The sequence below is a fragment of the Bubalus kerabau genome, chromosome 3, assembly GCF_029407905.1.
Source record: "Bubalus kerabau isolate K-KA32 ecotype Philippines breed swamp buffalo chromosome 3, PCC_UOA_SB_1v2, whole genome shotgun sequence".
NCBI lineage: Eukaryota > Metazoa > Chordata > Mammalia > Artiodactyla > Bovidae > Bubalus > Bubalus kerabau.
In genome coordinates this window covers 92,604,301-92,611,936 of record NC_073626.1, presented here as the reverse complement: position 1 = coordinate 92,611,936, position 7,636 = coordinate 92,604,301, and the positions used below count along the sequence as shown (strand labels likewise).

General features: G+C 39.6%; 1 non-coding gene across 1 annotated transcript; it reads left to right on the top strand.

Moving 5' to 3' along the window:
- The first annotated feature begins 2,462 nt into the window (after positions 1–2,462).
- LOC129648115 (U2 spliceosomal RNA) lies at positions 2,463–2,657 on the top strand. Its single transcript, XR_008712698.1, has one exon. It is a non-coding gene; the product is annotated as a U2 spliceosomal RNA (small nuclear RNA).
- The last annotated feature ends 4,979 nt before the right edge of the window (positions 2,658–7,636 follow it).

The window sequence follows — 7,636 nt, the reverse complement described above, 5'->3', positions numbered from 1 at the left end:
GACTATGCCAGCCTTTCAGAAACTCTCTGGGAGAACAGAAAAAGACAGACATTGTTCAGTTCTTGCTAACTCTAGAATTACCTTGATAGTCCACAGGGCCACAATGAGGAAAATGATTCAGTAAAGAGTCAGTACTAGAAAGTTTTGTATAATCTTAAACCTCAAATATTCGTTGGATCATAAACAAAGCATATCAACAGCCTCAGATATGCAGATGACACCACTCTAAAGGCAGAAAGTGAAGAACTAAAGAGCCTCTTGATGAGATTGAAGAGGCAGAGTGAAAAAGCTGGCTTAAAATGCAACATTCTCAAAACTAAAATCATGGCATCTGGTCCCATCATTTCATGGCAAATAAAGGGGGAAAAAGTGGAAGCAGTGACAGATTTTACCTTCTTGGGCTCCAAAAATCAATGTGGAAGGTGACTACAGCCATGAAATTAAAAGATGTTTGCTCCTTTGAAGGAAAGCTATGACAAACCTAGACACTGTATTAAAAAGCAAAGACATGACTTTGTCAACAAAGATCCCTATAGTCAAAGCTATGGCTTTTCCAGTAGTCATGTAGGGATGTGACAATGTGTGTGGGCATTCCCTCAGTCGTGTCTAACTCTTTGTGGCCCCATGGACTCTAGCCCACCAGGCTCCTCTGTCCATAGAATTTTCCAGGTTAGAATACTGGAGTGGTTTGCCATTTCCTACTCCACAGCATCTCCCCGACCCAGGAATTGAACCTGTATCTCTTTGCACTTCCTGCGATGGCAGGCAGTTTTGTTACCACTGTGCCACTTGGGAAGATGCTACTGATGTTGACAGTTGGACTATAAAGAGCACCACAGAATTGATGCTTTCGAATTGTGGTGCTGGAGAAGACTCTAGAGAGCCCCTTAAAAAGCAAGGAAATCAAACCAGTCAATCCTCAAGGAAATCAATCCTGAATATTCATTGGAAGCACTTATGCTGAAGCTGAAGCTCCAATATTTTACCTGATGTGAAGAGCCAGTTCATTGGAAAAGACCCTGATGCTGGGAAAGACTGAAGGTAAAAGAAGGGGGTGACAGAAGATGAAATGGTTACATAGCATCACCAACTCAATGGACGTGAATTTGAGCAAACTCTGGGAGATAGTGAAAGACAGGGAAGACTGGCGTGCTACATACTACAGTCCACGGGATCACAAAGAGTCAGGACACCACTCAGAGACTGAACAATAACAGCAAACCTCAACTAGTATAAGGAGGATGGCGTGGGAGTGGGGTGATTGGATCTGTAACCAACACACACATGAAGGAAGAAAATCAAGAAATCATTAGCTTAAGAAAGGGATTCATTAAAATAGTTAAAATGCTAATGAGAAGGAAAAAATTTTTTAAACTTAATAAGAAATTTCAAGGTGAAATAAATTTTAAAAGGTTTAGATATTAAAAACTTGATTCTAAATTTTATAAAAATAAGTAGACTGATGAAATTTAAAACATCAATTTTTTGAGCATTATATATGGTATAACTCATTTATATAAATATATTGAATGTTTTTGGTTTGGGGGATATTAAAAACTACGATTATATATATATACACATACACACACACATATATATATACATATATTTTTTTAGGCCACAATTTAATATATCAATGACCAGACAAAGGCCTGTAAGAAAGCTCACTAAAGTGTTGACAAAAACTCCTCTGAGCAAGTGAGTAGGAGTTAACTGTGAATATTTTTAATATGATTTAATAAAAACACAAATTTTTTTCTCACTGCCAGGCAACTATGCTCATGAACACTCTCATTTTGTTGCAGGAGGGGGGACCCCTTCCAGGGCCTGAAAGTGGGCTCTTGTCTAACACTCAGAAATGAATCATCTGAGGAGACACATGTGTTGACAAAGCAAGAGATTTTACTGGGAAGGGCTGCCCGGGCAGAGAGCAATAGAATAGGGTAAAGGAACCCAGGAGAACTGCTTGGCCACATGGCTTGCAGAGGTTTTATGGTGATAGGATTAGTTTCCAGGTTGTCTTCAGCCTGTCATTCTAACTCAGAGTCCTTCCTGGTGGTGCACGCCTTGTTCAGCCAAGATGGATGCCAGTGAGAAGGATTCTGGGAGATGGTTGGACACGTGGTGTCGTATTTTGACCTTTCCTGAACTCTCCCGGGTGGTGGTGGCTTATTAGTTCGATGTTCCACCTGTTCACTTATTTTGTCTCCTGTCGTAAAACAGCTCATGCAAATGGTTACTATGGTGCCTGGCCAGGGTGGGTGGTTTCAGTTAGTGTGCTTCCCCTAACAATTTGAGGAATGTCAATAATCCATGCTTGATTCTTGTTAAGCATGTTCCATGTTCTGGCACCTTACAAAGGGATTCTGCTCTTGTAAACTTGACATTTTCAAATTCTTTTTTGTTTCCAAAATAAGCCCAGTGGGCACACATATTTCTATTGCCTTTCTAAAATGATTGTCATCACTTCTTGGCCTTTTGGCTAAGATAAAGTATAGTATCTGTTGTTATCAGTTTAAAATGACTGCCAAGTTTTTAATCTGTTCCATGGCTAGCGATACATACACAATATTTTGTTGTTGTTGTTGTTGTTTGTTTTTAAGGCAAAAACATCAATAAATATCTTTTGGACCACTTTGAATGTGAAATTCTTCCCCTTGAAATAGCGATAATCAAAAACCTCCAATTGCACAGAAGTAAAGCATGTGGATTTACATACAATCTCAAATTATAAAATCAACATACATACTGCAAACATGAACATGCATTAAATCCAAAGATTTTGCTAAAAGCAGTGAATATCAACTCAGTATTGGCCTGGCAATATACCACTTCTAAACTCAGTGTATCTTTTTCCCCAAGTTTGTCAACTCTGATGACAGAGAAAGGGAAGAAATTCTTTATTACTGGCCTGCCAATTCTGTGACAGATTTTAGTCTCTTGGGTATTTAAATACAATCATTCAACAGATTTGAGCACCCATTAGAGGTCCAGATGAAGCTGACAGCCAACATCCTTTGATCTTAAGTAAAAGGAGAGAGAGGAGTTTGGGGGTGTAAGAAACCAAACCGGTCTAGATACTTCCCATGTATATATACAATGGTTGGTACAGTGGGAAACATAGAAATGAATACATAAATAAATCTGCCTTCAAATAATAAGGCATAAGATAAAAATACAAGTCACTATTCAGTATAACAAAGAAGAGAATCAGTACTATTAATATCAGGAAAGAGAAGCAAAAAGACCAAAGATAGGTAAAGGATAGAGAGTTCATATCAAGAAAATTCAAATGGAAAATTGTGGGTGTGGTATGGGTGTGCATGCATATGTATATTGGCACACATGTAGAGTGATGAGCGGAGAAGGCAATGGCACCTCACTCCAGTACTCTTGCCTGGAGAATCCCATGGATGGAGGAGCCTGGTGGGCTATAGTCCATGGGGTCGCTAGGAGTCGGACATGACTGAGCGACTTCCCTTTCACGTTTCACTTTCATGCATTGGAGAAGGAAATGGCAACCCACTCTAGTGTTCTGGGGGACATCCCAGGGACGGGGGAGCCTGGTGGGCTTCCATCTATGGGGTCGCACAGAGTCGGACACGACTGAAGCGACTTAGCAGCAGCAGCAGCAGCAGCAGCAGAGTGATGAGTGTGACATTTGAGCCAATTTATAAATAATGAATTTCAGAAAATCAGACATGAAGAGGGGGACCTATAGCCTGAAGGAGCAGAGTAAATAAAATAATAATGTCAAGGAAATTTGGATGAAGGGAAGTTCAATTCAGTTCAGTTCAGTCACTCAGTTGTGTCCGACTCTTTGGGACCACACAGACTGCAGCACGTCAGCCTTCCCTGTCCATCACCATCTCTTGGAGCTTGCTCAGACTCATGGCCATCGAGTCAGTGATGCCATCCAACCTTCTCATCCTCTGCCATCCCCTTCTCATTCTGCCTTCAATCTTTCCCAGCATCTGGTCTTTTCCAATGAGTTAGTTCTTTGCATCAGGTTGCCAAAGTACTTGAGCTTCAGCTTCAGCATCAGTCCTTCCAATGAATACTCAGGACTATTTTCCTTTAGAATTGAATAGTTTGATTGCCTTGAAGTCCAAGGGACTCTCAAGAGTCTTCTGCAACACCACAGTTCAAAAGCATCAATTCTTTGGCACTCAGCTTTCTTTATGGTACAGCTATCACATCCATACATGACTACTGGAAAAAAACATAGCTTAGACTAGATGGACCTTTGTCAGCAAAGCTTAGTCATAGCTTTTCTTCCCAGGAGCAAGCGTCTTTTAATTTCATAGCTACAGTCACAATCTGCAGTGATTTTGGAGCTCAAGAAAATAAATTCTGTCACTGTTTCCATTGTGTCCCTATCGGGACCAGATGCCACAATCTTTGTTTTTTGAATGTTGAGTTTTAAACCAGCTTTTTCACTCTCCTTTCAGAGGGAGGGAGGTTGCAGACTACCAAATACAATCTGAGGTACTTTTGACACATAGTTGATCAATCTAAAGTCTATTAAAGCAGATAATCATGAAATGACATACATTTATTTTAACCTAAAGTATACATGTACAGGGGCTTCCCAGAATGCACTAGTGGTAAAGAACCCATCTGCCAATGCAGAAGAAATAAGATATCCAGTTTCAATCCCAAGGTCCAAAAGATCCCCTGGAGAAAGGAATGACTACCCACTCTAGTATTCTTGCCTGGAGAATCCCATGGACAGAGGAACCTGGTGGGTTACAGTCCCTAGGGTTACAAAGAGTCAGACATGACTGAACTGACTTTGCATGCATGCATACAGGTATAGATTCACTCATCGCCATTTTGACCTAAGGCCATGTACTCTTCTTTTAGTATAGATCCACTAACTGGCACTCCAACGTTATCCTTCTTGTAAAAGCATTATCCAGAATATTCAGTCCTAGCTTCTTTAAAATGAAAGGAAAATTAGAAGACCCTTGTAAAGAAATCTAATTGCAGAATTTTGGATTTTTGCTATTTTCTTCTAACGTTTTATATTGTCCAGTCGATTCTCAACAACAGTTTTAAAATTACAAGCCCAGTTGAGAATAAAAACAAAGAAACCTTGAATGGCATATCCCCACTAGCAGGAGCAGAGGTGTGTGAGCATACCAAAGGTGGATGAAGGTAGGAACAGAGAGCTTGAGTCACTCTGGTAGGGCAGTTAAGCAGATGTCTGTTGAGAAAGTCACTAAGGCAGAGACACAGACAGAGAAGCAGGGAAAATAAGGCTGGACAGGAAAATTGTGACCATGTTGAGAAGAACATTCAGAATTCTGCTAAGGTTTTATGATTGGTTTGACCAACAACAAAATGTTTTACTGGAAAATGACTTGCAGTTCACTTCAACCTTTGGAAGATAGATCTAGCAACTTTGTAAGGTGAGCAGAATAGGCAGAGACTTGAGTTAGAGCATGGATTGTGCAGGGAGTTTTGTCAATAATCTAGGTTGAGGCCAGAAGTTGCAAACTGCTTTTCATCAGGCTACAAACAGCTGGCAAATATATTATGGTTGGCTTGCCATGTGTCTTCTAAAATTTAAAATTTAGTTTTGAACATTTAGAAACCAGGGGATCATGTAGAAAGAAAGAAAGTGAGGAAGGGAGGAAGGAAGGATGAAAAGAAAGAAAGAGGGAAGGAGGGAGGGAAGTCTGAAAAACAATTCAGCAGGGCTGAGCAGCAGCTGGCTTCCTGGCCATGACCTCCTGGGTCTCACCTACCTTTCCCTGCTGTCCTGACATGGAGAGAGAGTGTCTCTTCAAAATTATTTGTGATCCAGCCCATATCACTCATGTATATATTCTCCCTAATCTCTGTAATTATAGAAAATCACTGTTCATTCAGTATAATTGAAATACAGGATATGTAGGACAAACAGGGAAAGATAGGGTCAGACAGTTAGATTAAAAGCAAGAAATTATGTCTGGGAAAACTGCTGAGGTACACATCAGTGGTATGTGAAATTATAACAGAAGATGAGAACCCCAAGAAAAGAATATAGAGAGTAGAGAACCTAAGGAATCTCTCACGTAGGTGGCTGAAAGAGAAATCAGAAAAGGAATAATCAAGAAGGCAGTAGTGTTTCATAAAGGAAAGAGTCTGACTGCTGGTATCAAATGTTACAAAGTGGTTGAGGAAGATAAAGTTTAATTGAAAGAACCATAGCCTTGTTCTTTAGAAGGTTGTCAATGACACTTTTCCAAGATTAGCTGTTAACAGAAGGGAAAAGGTACAGCAACAGATGCAAGAAGAAATCAGTCAAGAGAAGATGTATATATACAGATGTATACATATGTATGTATGTATATATACATATATACACACAAATATATACATGTATCTGTATATATACACATATATTTAAGGGAAATATGTTATGACAAATTTCTCTAAGTTTGGAAGTGGAGACAGCAAGTAATCTTGGAATATGATTTTGTTAATAAGGGAAGAATCACTAGCCTGGCTCTTTAATGAACTAGTTGTAACACAAGTCACAACCTACCCTGCTGCTGCTAAGTCACTTCAATCGTGTCTGACTCTGTGCGACCCCATAGACGGCAGCCCAGCAGGTTCCGCCATCCCTGGGATTCTCCAGGCAAGAGTACTGGAGTGGGGTGCCAGTGCCTTGTCTTACCAGGTGTAAAAAAAACAGGACCTTTCATCAGCAAACAACGAGCATCTTTGGTATATGAAGTTGGATATCATTGGAGGAGAATCAATAAGTCAGAAAAGAAACACTGGTTCCCTTTATCTAGACTCTAAAGCCAGCTCTTTAAGACCTTTCAGGAATTGAAATTGTCCTTAATGAAGTCCACTAACAGGAAAAGATCACAAAGAGATTTCACCACAGGGAAAGGAGCAGTCTCAGCTGTTGGGTTTTGCTTAATACCAGAACCTTGCTGGGTCTGCAGAGAGGGGTTGCTCCAGTGTGCAAAATTAGACCACAGCTCCTTCCAATTCAGCCATCCAATTAAGAAAGGTGTCTTGAAGACAAAAGATGGAGTACATATAAATTATATTTTTAATTAAAAACATGTATATCTAGTTTAAAAACAGATACAACATATGAATGAAAATTAAGAGAACTGAAATCTTAGAAACTCACATTTTTTTGGCTGCATTAACTACCTAGACTGGTCTCTTTCCAAAAAACTTCAAGATCCTGAAGTCTCAGGACAAGAGATGATGTCCGTCTTTTGAACGCTACAGGGCAGGATTTCAGTAATGATGTTTTGTGACCGTAGCAAAAGCAAGTAACAGAACCTGGGCCCACTAGTGGCATTTCAAATTCTCCACTTCTTTTTTCAGGAAATTTGGAAGCACTATCAAGTAAGGAAGGTCCCATTATTCTCAGGGAATTTAGAAATGAAGGTGAAACAGGACCCATGAATCAAAGTCTGCTCCTTCAAAGCTGAGCAGATTGTGGATTCATAAAATTAAATATTGAAGAGATACGATTTTATTTAATTTCATGCTGGAAAAGCAGGTCTAACTGGTAAAAATCAGAATAAGAAAAAATTAAAAAAAAACAAACAAACATGTGCAGGCCTGATGGAAGAAGACATCAATGGTTAAGTTAAAAGATGTGAAAGATGGAAAACAT